At 37.8% G+C, this 13,553-nt stretch overlaps 1 protein-coding gene across 2 annotated transcripts in view; it reads right to left on the bottom strand.

Annotated features, from left to right (window-relative positions):
* Window positions 1-6,436: 6,436 nt before the first annotated feature.
* The window catches only part of LOC111255533 (uncharacterized), a 31,925-nt gene continuing 24,808 nt past the window's right edge, over window positions 6,437-13,553 (bottom strand). Inside the window, exon 10 of one of the 2 annotated variants that reach the window (XR_015324064.1) lies at window positions 6,437-11,090. The gene's annotated coding sequence lies outside the window, so the exon portion shown is untranslated. The remainder of the gene's footprint in view (window positions 11,091-13,553) is intronic. The other variant, XR_015324065.1, reaches the window with a different exon arrangement.

The following is a 13,553-nucleotide window of genomic DNA, read 5'->3' as shown; positions in this document are numbered from 1 at the left end:
TGGCCACCGGAGTCTTGGCCTCTCTTGCTGAGACACTTCGCAGTCTCTATTAGCGGCTTGAGTGAAAAGTTCCAGTCAAAGGTATTTGAGGAGTTAACAATGATAAACTGCATCTAAACACTTTTCTTCTAAAAGCGCTATATTAAAAGATAACTTCTTGTCTAATACAACTTACATTCAGTTTAGCTATATTGAGACAAACCTGTCACGATGCAACATCGCGTAACTCTTCGCTCTGCCTCGCCAAAGGCTGTTATATACCTGCTTAAACGAATTGTACTTTTTTCCGGTTAGCAGTTCCCTACACTATATTTAGCCATTGTGTAGTTTTCTTCTTACATTGTCCTTTGAAGGTTACTCTCAAAGCTGGATTTAGGTTATCACGATACATCCAGGGGTCTAAAAAGGAGAAACGTACTCCGGTGTTTATTTGTATTTACACAAACCCAACGCTGGCCGCATAGTTTCCAATCGAATTACCGTAGAAGCTGTTGAAAGACCTCTGGTGATCTGAACAGGGTGGGGCATTACGTTTGGATTAAGCCAAGTTTAGAGTTTTGTGCCATGAGAGTAATCACGATTATAACGAGACGCAGGACGATGTTAGCTAAGTATTGTAAATGAAGCTTAAAAATCGATTTTCAGACGGAAAACGTTTTTCTGCGCTTCATGCGCGTATTTGTTGATTAGAAGTGATTCTCAATATATCTATGAAGTGTCTAGTCTATATGTGTTGTGGTCCAACTATACTCCGTACGCTATATAGAAAAACCTCGAGTCTGCTGTAATGTTATTTCGTTTCAAAATGGCGCACCAGAGTCTTTTTAAAAAATGCATATCAAGACGAGTACATGCGCCTCTAGGTTATGAGAGCTGATAACGATGAACTGCTATAAGCAGAGTTGCCATACGCGTTTAATGAACGTTCAAAAAAAGGTAACGGAAAAGTTACCATTACTGTAGGCCCTTCCAGGTTTATCCATACCTTTTCTTCCATATTCGATGCGGCCTGCAATGTAGTAGATCATTGGTGAATTTGAAAAACCTATCAAACTTAGATAGCGACGGGCCTAAGAAGATTTTGCGACGTTTTCTCACATATGTTATTTTTGGATGATTTCTGGAGATGGAAATGTGGACCGACTGGAAGACGGGTCTACTGTTTGGGACTAAGAGTTACCACGACGATCTAGCCATAAAGGTTTCGTTTATAGCAACAGCCGCTTCATCTATTTGGACAGAAGTGAAAAGCTTTTGTAAACAGCAGTAGAAAATATCTCCGAGGAGACTGACAGGGTTTTCTTTTTGATCATTCAAGTTAGGGTAACTGTGTACAAGCCAAAAATTATATATGGAGATACTGCTTAATCGAACTCAAGTTAAGGGTTTTAAAAACCAAATTGAACCAAAATTTCAAAGGTATTTTGCTTCTCGTCTCATCTTGTGATAAAATTTTTTTAAAAAAAAATTAAGTACAATTTGTCGTTCCGATAGAGAAATCCCAGCTCGATTTTTCCTTTATTCTACAATTTGTCTTCAGAGCTTTATGGACTTGGGGTCGATTAGAGAATAATTATTAAACCCATTTTACAACTGTTTAAGGAATAGTGTTCTCGTAAAGGGACTTTATGTGCAAAAAAAAATATAATTTTTCGAAGGCGCCATATCATTCTTTCTGCATGATGACTTGGACCATTTGTGTTTTTCGTTCGGTTTAAGTTTAGATAGTTCTGGTGAGTGTCCTTGATCCTGGTTTCAGACTCGGAACTAAAAGCTGCTGGATAGACTACCGAGGTCACTGCCATACGGTATAGCGTACTTGACGATTTGGCAGTGCATTTCTAAAGCGAACAAATTATTACACTGACACATTGCTTCAGAATTTATGCTGTATAATATCTAAAATGTCGTTGTATAAATTTGTCATTTTTGCTCAGTCAGCGAATTTTACCTTATTTCTAAAATATTGAGCTACTTCTAAGCCCTGAATCGTCAAGTATATTCTCAGTTATCTCTTTTGCATGAGTAATTCTCTGACGATTGCTATGTACCAATTCAAAGTAAGTTACTGTTGCCACTAAAACTAAAAAGTAACCATTTTTTCCATTTAACCAAATTAACAATTTTAGATGGAACTTGAAGAACATTATAAGATATAAGTTCAACCGATAACAACGTAAGTAACAACTGGTTACTTGATAGGAATCCGTTTAAAAAGCGTCTGAAAACCAGTATTTGGACAATGGTGGGAAACGATCGAAACGTATTTAAGAAAAAACCAAAGAACGATCCGTAGAAATTGAGCAAGAAGTGCCATATTCAGAAATAGAACGATAAAGGGATGTGCCCGAAAAACGGTCTGAGTCATTTTTGATAAAAAAAAAAAAATAACGTCGTCGGAAATTAATTTGTAGCCTATTTTTTTTACAGATTTATCATGTTTCTACTACATGTCATTATTTATTTAAGAAAAAAAGCAAAATGACTGGTTTTAGTATAAAAGAAACTCGGTAAAAGACTAAAGATACGCTATTTATGCCCTGCGTTTAACTTCTTCATGTGGTTTGACGCTTATAGCGTTTATTTAAATTACTATTTCTATTTGCTTTTATAGCTATAGAGTAATATTTTCTTTCTTCCGAAAACTGTACTTTCTCTTAAGATATTAATACTTTATTTTTTATTTTATATTATATAAAGAATTTAGTATAAAGCTTAGTATTATCAGATAAATACTGGATATTGCTTGGATCTTTCAAGTTACCGATCTGTGCGAACAACTTCCGAACTAATACTTAAAATAATCAATATAATATATTATCCTTAATCATTTATAGTATGTGGTTACAAATATTTTAATCCAGAGAATGATTATTCTATTTGTACAATTTTTAGATAGAAAATATGATATATAGAAAATATTTGTTTAAATTTAATGCCAATATTAAAATATCCTAAATATTTTTAATGAAAATACAAAAAAATGATTAGAATTGTATAATTACTTATTTTATATAGAAAAATATAAATATTTATTTGAATATTTAAAAAATATAAACATTTAACTAACTTATAATTTTATTCAGTTCCTAATTCTTATCAGAACCTCTATTTTAACTATTTTTATTTGTTTTTTGCTATAATGATCAGTTGGTATGGTATAACAGCTGTTTGAGTAAATGCAAACGAAATCGGATCTATTCTTTTTCGCTTACCTGAATTTTATTTCTCTAGCCATGTTGAAGTTCCCCTTTTGCAAACCCAGTCTGACCCATTTAATTGCATGCGAACGTTCGAGCAGCCGTTGGGGCGGTTCAGACAATCATTTACAAATTCTAATTCAATGCTGTGTGCCTGGCGACCTATTCTACATATAGTCCCTGTTGTGTGCTGTGTCCATATAAGCTCACCAACCATCAATATGCACATACTGAAGCATCGACACGCGGGTATTTTTAGTAGATTAGAGATAATTTAGATGAATTTGACAAAACAAAGGTTTATCATTTTATGTAGCAGTGCCGAACACACATATATATATATATATATGGGTAAATTGTGCGTTATTACGACTATGCCGAAACTAGGACCAAAGGGCTTTTCGTCGTAGAAAAACGCCTTCGGCCACAGTAGAATTTCATAGCTTTTTCTTTTATAAATACCTATTTTGTTTAATATGGAATACTTGAGCATATTTCCTATTTGGTTCATGAATAGGAACAATACGTACCGTATTTTGTGTACAAATACTAGGTAATCAATTATTTGGAAATACTTTTCATCTAACTACATCTCTCGATAAAAAAAATGTAATACATATGAGAAATATAATGCGTCTCTTTTTACTTGCAAAGAGTACATCATATCATATATAGATACATCCGCTCACCTTCCTATCATAATATTAGCGTTGGCGTAACTGTCAGCCATGAGAGTCCTCGATAAAATTTGTTCTTTTATATCTAGTTTCACTGCTAAATATAACCTTCCTAGTTTCCTATGGAAGCACGAACTTATCCTAACCGAAAGTATGTTCGTCATGAACTTCTTGAGCAAAAACAATATAAACAGTCAAGTTTACTCTTACCTTGTGGCATGACTATGTTGTAGCAAGTATCTGGTTTCGAGGTCGTCAACCGCTAGCGCTAAGCGGCCTTATTTTCAACGTAGAATGAATTCTATTCATAGTATCATACACAAACCTACACAAACCCATTATATAGTTATGTAGGGCTTGCCAGAACAGGGGACAATTCTGCAGTGCTGGGCTGACTCATCCAAGTCCTAATAGTGTGGCCGGCGCAGCATTTTTACATAAAAATATATTGTATCATAAGAAACATTTTGCAGGTGCTGAAACGCTTTGTTCTCTGGTGTACTTAGCAGTGATGTATGCTAGCTAGTGGAAAGTACTATACTGATGATAAATAACATACAAGATATTGTACGACTATTTACTGTTAATCTCCTAAAATTTCTAATAGAGGCTTCCAACCAATTAATACCTGGTCACCGTGCGTTGTCATGGGTAAAACGTTTAACTTTGCTTTCTTGAAACCATGGAGATATGCTGTTCGCTCTTCGTTGATGACACTCCTGGGAGTCACTTGGAAAGAAGAGATGATATCTGAACGTATAGCTCGTGCGTGTCCCCTTTCTCTGAGAACTTGATTTCGTCATGGCGGCTTGTCAGAGTTGGTACTCTCCTTGCCTAGATGACCGACCAGGACTGATTTTATGTGCTGAGACGATCTTCTTCGATAAAACGTCGGCCGACGCGACACAAGGGTTTCTTTTTGATATATATACGCGTACGCAAGTTTAGATATAGCTAGTCTCTGGCCCCAACAGTGGCCACAACGGAAACTAGTACCTGGGAGCTTTGTTTCGTAAGACGCACGTGACAGAGAGTCGCTAGCTTGTGATTTCTTCCTGTTATTATCCGTTGATAGAAACTTTCTTCTTTCTTTTCAAATCGCCTTTGTGTCAGGAGCATATCGAGCTGGCACAGTTATTTGTTCTTAAAGACGTCGACAAAAATTGTTCAACCTCACAAATGACGTGGTTCTTATAGTACTGATCTTCTTATAGCACTTATTGAAGAGTAAGCGGAACTGTTGTTTCGTCTCGTCTTCACGACACACGTGTATATGGATCAAAATAGGTACGACTACTAGTATAACATGTAAAAGAAGCGAATTCTATATCAGGGATTATTATATTGCTATTGCTACAATATATACTATATGGCTTAGATCAGGGATTTTGCGCACGTATTGGACTGTTGCTAGCAAATCTGGCAAATTTCGAAACTGAACAAGTTTGTGAACTACGTATTAATCAGCAATTTGCAGACTGAACCTAAGTGGTGAATACCCTGTCTCTTAAAAAGTTAAAAGTGCAAACTGGTTTAACTTATTCAAGGAGAAAAACGTTTCAAAAAAATATAGTTAAGTATCAAAAGTCAACACTTAATGATTAAATGATCTTTTTCCTCGAAACCACTGCAAAAATTAATCGAAGTTTAATAAACACATTAGGTCAGGAAGCCTTAACGAAAAATACAGTACGTAAATAAATTGGAGCGCAAGACTCCAGTGAAGAGGTGTTCGGGGCCGAAGGACCAGACGTATTGCTGCAATTGAGCAGGCTTTCTACAATACCAGAGCCTGAAGTAAAGGCTTCGTCGGCCGAAATGGGAATGACACATGAAATGTGTTAGAGAAACTTAACCCAAATGGTTTACTCTCTACCATTAACCGTAACCGAGAATAGTGTAGTGTTACACAGGTTCGGACGTAAGGTGATGGTATCATCTCCAATAGACATCATGGACGTCAGCTATTAGTCGAAAATCAAACAACGAATTCCTATGGTGCGTCGGCACGGTAATTGCAAGCACGCAGTGTAAGTACTTGATGACAACGTCAGACCTTATCGTCATACCTCAGTTAATTACTATATTGAGAAAAAAATGTCCTCTTTTGATTCAAGTCCCTGTAAATACGGGACTTTCCATATTCTAGAAAAAGACAAGCGCATCCGGCAATCAATTTTTTTCCCGAAAAGCCGTAGATAGAGGAATCACATATAAGAACGCGAATGGTAGGTATATAGCTGCCCAGAAGCTGTTGAAGCGCAAGGACATTAATCATCATTCTATCCCAACTAGTTCAAAAGTTGTTCCAAGTCCGCTGGATTTCCTTGTAACAGCCTGGTATTATAATGCAAAAATTTATGAGTTTAAGGTAAAGTTACATTTTGGGTTGGCCGCGATTCGAATGAACTGGGTATCACTCGTATTTTTACCATTGATGTTCTAAACGGGAAATGAGTGAAGCCACACGCGAAGAGGTATAGGACTTCATAAGCGTAGTCGGTATAAAACAACACGCTATACGATTTGCACAAAGCATTCTAATATTTTTATTCTTGTTCAATGAAAAACATTACAGGATACATTTTGTTCAAATGTAGATAATACCTTTTGTTTATTGACTGCACTGTGATCTGAAAAGCTCTACTAAAAGTAAAATACGCTTCGGTCCTTCAATGTCCTGTTATTTTAGTCGTCCTTGACTTTTACGCCTACAACGGGTCTTCGGAGATGGAGTAGCGATGAAGTGATCTTATTACGGCAGTAAGTGTAGTTCTACAACGTCGATTTCTACATGTAAAACATAAATATGAGCCGCTCACGCCTAAATTAGCCAGGTCTATGGTAAATGACACCGTATTGGCCTGTAGTAATTTCTATTTTATTCTCAGTTATGTTGACATAGCTTATTGTGGGAATGAGGCATGGGACTCAGCCTACTATCTCGCATAGATAAGCCAATAGACGGCACACTATCGCTGTTGAATCTTGGCTCGAAGAATGCTTTTGACATGTCTGGCTGCAGATAGAACTTCTTGAGATAAGAGGAACACTCCGACTTATTATGTGCTATACTTGCAAATCCAGTATTGCAGAAAAGGTTAGAAAAAAATAAATAAATAGGTAAATAGAACGATACATAGAATAATAAGTGCTTATAATACGCGTTGAAAAGTCATGCGCGTAAAAATAACTAAAACCTAAGATGCCTGTAAAAATGATTGTCGTTAGTATTCTATGTATGGAGGCCAAAACGATATGGACATTTTAGTTATCATCTTTGACAGTGTAGTAATTTAGCCGTAAAACTTTAATTAAATAATTCTCCTTGTATTATAATAGTCCCAGCGTACCCTGCCTTTTCTCTGGTGGCGCGTAAAAGCGTTTGCCCTGCTCAGTACGGGCAAGAAGAAGGGTATTCTATCTTATAAAATAGCGACGCACAGGAGGACACGATGGCTATACTATGACGACTCGCGTACATCGAGTTCAAGCAACACATCAGTGATCAAACATCCATTTTTAAGAACTTTCTCATAAAGGGCTAGAAAAACTTACGAACAAATGTGCAGGATTGAATTATTAAAGCTTTGTGCAAAGCTTATGGGGGCGCGTTTTCGAGTTATCTAAGTATGTGTCCAGTAGACTAGACTACAAATGACTGAAGATTGCATAAATTCGTGTAAATTTGTTTGTTCTATATTGTAAACAGCGTTTTATCTACACACACACGTACAATCAAACTATGTTCAGAAGAACTGCAAACGTTAAGCTTGCTTCTAGAAAAAAGTTGACCGACATAGGTTGCCAGTGGAATATCACGTTTATAACGCTGCATGCGGATGAAGACCCATATTTTTCGTTGGAGTCGACTAGATTTATTGCCGATAAAACTAGTCGAACCCGCGCGTGTTGTGATGGTAAAAGTGACCGAAAATGGTAAAAAGCATTTGTTGGTATAGGTTTTAAAAATTTGTGATTTGTTAAAATGAGAGGAATATAGGCAGGGGCTTAGATGGAAATTTAGTATACAACACAACTAAAATAAACGATGAGAATAGTAATATAAAAGTTGCACATTACCCTCGTATCACTCTCCTCTACTTATATATTTGTATATAATTAGTGTAAGTGGATAAGGATAAATGAGCTTCTGATACGATAATACTAACTTACGTACAAGTTCGGTCCGTCGAATTCCACCCGTTTATCCCAAATAACAACTCAGTCGGTTCGTTTGCATTATATGCGGGGTTGCAGAAGCTAGACAGTTTTCAGTGTCGCCCGAAGTCCTATGTGTTCTTAAATTTTCTTTCTTTAAAGGTTCTTAAAATTGACCGAGACAAAAGCTAGCAGGTACTACTTACAGGCTGTTTTTAACATACACTTTAAAATCACCTCCTGACGTATCCTCAAAGACTTCTAGAGATATTGCTGGATTTATATGGGGTTCCTTCAACGTTCAAAAAAACGGCAGTTTCTCTAAGCATAAAGCTTTTTTAATTGTTCCTTTCAAATCCTTCGTCATCTAACTACCTTGCTCAATCTTACGAAAATCAAATTCGAAAAATATTTTTATGTGAAATTTCAAAACTTTGAGCCAGTTCAGCAAAAGCAAACATGTACCAAACGGTGTCAAGTACTGGCTTCATGTAGAAATTAACTTAAGTACCGACATAAATGAGCAGTTCTATTGTATATTTAAGCTATTTTGTAGCTTTTTTATACAGCACATTTATTATTACATAGCCGACATTAATCGATTTGACCATAAATACTTCTTGCCGATCTGCTATCAGACGGTCACTCAGGTGGTCTGTAATATTTTGTTGTTTCCTGTGCATTAAATAGGCTCTCCGTCTTTATTACTTAGTATTCGTTCTCTACTGTCTTCCTCTCTCTTTCTGAACATAAATATATAGACGGTGTTGTCTAATCCGATGATTTGCCTCAAGCAATCAGCCCTTATTTTTATCGAATTTTCATGAATAAAAAAAACATTGGAAATCAAATTAAATATAATTTTGAAGATTGTTTACGCTCACACAAAATTCGATTTCGTTGAATGCTATCTCTCAAGTAAAGCTTTTACAAGAAGAACTAAAATCACAATGAACCCTTACCCGGCTTTGGACGACGATTCGTATGATAGAAGACTGGGGTATACACCGCAGATGAACAGAATATTGTACCTTGTCTTGACAATGAATACATGCTATATATATATCCATGTCGAGAAAGGCCGATTTAGCAGACCATGACAAGATTTACCTCGTATTCAAAATGTATAAAACACTATCGCAAGCGGTTCAAAGCCATGAAGTAGCGTAGTAATTACAATGGCAACGTTTGTATTTCTGCCCAATGAATCATTGGTTATCAGCTCTGCACGCCTGCCAAGTGCACAACGATTGCTCCTGAACGGCCACAGACTACACGTAATGATCCGCAGCAACAAATGGCTAGTTTTGCAAAAGGCCTTTACGTCTAGTATATTTAGTTTTATGATATATGTAGCGATATTTCTAAATCGGAGTCGTCACAGGCCAGTGAATAGACTAAACCTGCTGGACAAACCTAATGTACGTGTTTAAGGTTCTAGGACTTTGCTCTCCTTCTCTCGGGATCCTTAGTTTATGAGTGTTTGGCACAGCGCTAACGTGTGATACAGGGACGGCAGATTTATGTTAGGTGTAGCTCTTTGAAGAGGTGTCCTATTTAGAACAAGACAGCCCGGATTACGGAGCAATGACCTCCTGCGTGCATCTCATTCAATTCAATGGTCGTTTGCGTTCGCTGATCTTTTCGGCATAACTATTAGCCCGCTCGAGAAATCAACTGTTGCCTATTGTTTATCGCACGAAATGTAGGCCTGTGGGCTGGCAGGCAACAAAATGGTTTCTGCTCTTAATGGTCGATATATGAACATTATGAGCTGAGCAAGTCGTTTTCAAGCAGGAAGTTTTGTTTGTTTTCTATAGAACGATTAATGAAAAGTCTCCGATATACGAGAAAAGACTTAATATTGTATGTTCGATAACAAAGGAGAATATTGATCAATGCTATAGATACGCTGCCAGTTTACCAGTTTATTTAGCTCAGTTCCCCAAAGCTACAAAAAAAAGTTCGTCTCAAATTAGAAGTTCTCAAATCTAGTCCGGCAACCTAGATAGGGAATACGGTTATTAATTATGTTGATGCTTACAATAATATGGACTATTATCATTTATCGTTCGGTTTGTATATCACAGTGAGCCGGTGTATTCAAGAAAAATAGATGCCTTACGTGATTCCACGGGAAATGTTTGGTCTTTTTTAACGGAAGAAAAAGACTCTTGGATAGTCTTCATAGCGTCTTCAAGTCATTATTATCATTATACAATGCTCATATTTATACGAGCATGTTACAGTGAGATTGATACAACATCAGTATTATCATAAGCGTAAAGTTTAATCTGATTATATATTACGTATTACTTACACAGTACACTGATGAGAACTAGCATATATCGCGAAAGATGGCGATTCAGCGAACAGAAAGCTCGAGAATGCGTACGTCGAATAACAAAGTTTGCTACCCGAATTATAATTCTCAGTTGACGGAAAGTCCTCCTGCCCTGCGTAAGGTGAACACTGATACCTACAAGCTGGCCTTATTGAACTTATAAAACACATACACGTGTGCATGTATTTACTTGTATATACAGCCATGTGAAGTAGCAGCTTTAGATTTGTGTTTAGATCGCTTTTTCGATCCATTCAATGATCCATCATTCCAATGATTGACTATATCTTACCAGTCTCGACTATAGACCGCACTGATGGTGTTCCCACCGTGTGCGGCTCAGCACACTCCCGGCGAGAGCAACGACGGTGTGTCGGCGATCAGAGAGAGACGCTGTTGTATCGAAAGGACAAGGGTGACAGAAAACAATAGTGGAACATTAGCAGAGCCGGCCTTTAGCAACATAGTCGGTCAGGGGCTCCGCCATTACAGCCGTAGCTGTGAAACAATGCGTGACTTCGGGATGTTTGCGCCTTATTGATGCTGCGTTGTACTGTAGGGTGCGATACTGTTCGTTGCTCCTACGGCGTAGCCACTGCTGGGGTTCTCCTTGTTTTTTGTAAGACGTTCTATTGGGCCCGGTTGAGCGGGCACGCCTTGTCTTGCAGGACATCCAGCAGGCCAAATGTGGTGACAACTATGCTTCTACTGAAAATGGCCGAACGGCAAAGTGTGTTATCGTCTGCCATGATAAAGTTAACTGTATGTCGTAGCTTAATGTTGTACTCCCGTCGTCTCTTCATCGCCGCAAACTCCATTAGTTGGGGAGAGGAAAATAAGGTTTAGACTTTTTTTTTTCGTTTCATCGCTGCAGAGAACGCAAAAAGAGGCGAATCCGTTCGAAAAAACAGTTAGGACGGATGAAGCGCGCGCCTGTTGCTGGAGCTGACTGTAGCTATCTCGATAGAAATACAACAAAACTGTTATAGCATAAGTACACGAAAAATCTACTTTGTATGACCTACCTAGGAAAAAACTATTTTCAGTCGGACAGTATGAATCTCATACCGGATGCAGAAAATCGTAGAGGTCCAAATTCGAGGGAATTTGCGAATGGAAGAAGTTACTCGCCGGTCGCATACGGGTCTTCTACTCTGTCGTTGGTTCGTTTTAGGGAGGTCATTGCTAAATGATTATCTCAATGCTTAGTACAAATAGAGGCAGTCCAGTTTTGTTTCTGACCAAATACTATTAAGTATTATTTTTTTCCCTTAGCCATGTCCTTCGCAGCGCATAGCCTTACGGCCACTACTCCGCGCGATATAGCAAGTATGCTCTTCCTATATTATGTATATAACGCGAATTTGGAAGCAAATTTACCAATTATTAAGACATACTGATAGATGCCCTGTAGTTTCTTGCAGCCTTATAGTGACTTCGAAGTATGTGGCCAGAACCTATCACTAATCTTCGTACTAGCTCAATATCTAAGACCACTATTATGTCTGATGTTCTATTGTTGTTTAGGGACAGATCTGCTTCGAACTGCCGGGTGTAAGTCGGCAGGTTTGTTGTGAAAAGATATGTAGCATCGTAAAATGTCTCCCTAGATTCAATATGTATATTAGGATGTATGTGCCGCTAGTAAACGAAATTTCGCTGTCGAATCACCTCATTAATGTTACTATTTTTAATAAATTAGTATATTTTAATATATGACGCATCTTTACATTATTATGATATCATTAAGCATTGTTCTAAGCATCTAAGCATCTTCTAGGAACATGTGAGTGAAAACTGGTTGAGTCTACTCTATGAGTAATTAATTAATACGAAAAAACAGTTTCAAAAATCAAGGCCCAATAGCCATGTTCCTGTTACTCAAAAGTTATGCCGCTGTGAAAATTTATCAAAGATTGGAGTAGTGGAGACCAGCGAAAAGGTAACCAGATGTCGGTACCTGAAGGACAATGATGAATTGCCATCATCAAACAGTAGAGGCTAGGGCGTAAAAGCTTTGTAGTCTAGAACTGGGATTTCTCATGTGACATGTTACAGAGTTATCACCCGAATATTGAAAATGCGGAAAGTGGGTAAGAAATGGGAATTGACGTGGGAATTATAGCTTAATGTCAGAAAAAGTTTTGGAAATACCTTGGTGGTATATTGCACATGCAACCTGTGGGATTTTAATCAGCAAAACAACCGTCTAGAGGAAACGATCGTTGTAGACGAAGCATAATTTAATCTCTGCGGCTAACCGGAAAGGAACCAGGCGAGGAAGTGTCGTTGCCTTGAAGATAAACCGAGTTCGCTAATAGTGTCGTAGGTTCGGACGCAACGCGATGATAGTAATGAAATCAGAGGCACCTGGCAGTATGAGGTACTCGTCGAAAACGTAGCACCGGATTCGTTTGTAACAGCTCAAAATAACATAAACGTATATGAATGAAATAAAGCTTAGCAAGCTATGCGGAAGGGTACAGGTACATTCACACATAAAAACGTTCTCGCTGTGAACGCGGTAGCTGAGCTAAACGTACGTACCATAGTTTCTACTCGATAATAGTAATCAATAGAGAACCGTTTTTAGATTTGCTGTATATGCAAAAGTTAGCCTCGGCTAGTGGGGAGCTAATGGATCACAACGACCCTCAGCTTCACGAACGGCAAAAAGCTGACGCACCGTAGTACATTGCTTGGAAAGGGACATTAAACTAATATCGCTTCATTAGCACGTAGGAAGAACGGTGATGGCGTAGTGGGTGGCGTGTTTGTCAGCCAAGCTAAGACACACGTGAGGGGATCGAATCCAAACGTGGACACACGGTTCATTTTGTGTTGGGAAACAGCTGTCTAATGGAATATCGGCGATGTTGGACGTAAAACCCAAAACATTTACCTTAGGAAGAACAGCAAAGAATATGATTGAAGACGTCAGCACTAAGCAACGAATGAGCAAGACAATGAAAACACATTAACAGGAATAACGTCATTATTGACTATTCAGTTTGAAAAGCTTCTTTCGACACATTTCAGTACTTAATAGACCTTTGTTTTCTCTTGATATATAAAATTGACAGAGATATAGTGCCAACTCCTGGCGTTCAGTGATAGTTATTAAGCCACTGTGTGAAGCTCGTATACCGATCAGTCTAGTAAATGTACAGG

Source organism: Varroa destructor, unplaced genomic scaffold (genome assembly GCF_002443255.2).
Source record: "Varroa destructor unplaced genomic scaffold, Vdes_3.0 BEIS01000001.1, whole genome shotgun sequence".
Classification (NCBI taxonomy): domain Eukaryota; kingdom Metazoa; phylum Arthropoda; class Arachnida; order Mesostigmata; family Varroidae; genus Varroa; species Varroa destructor.
This window is presented reverse-complemented; position numbering and strand designations above follow the sequence as displayed.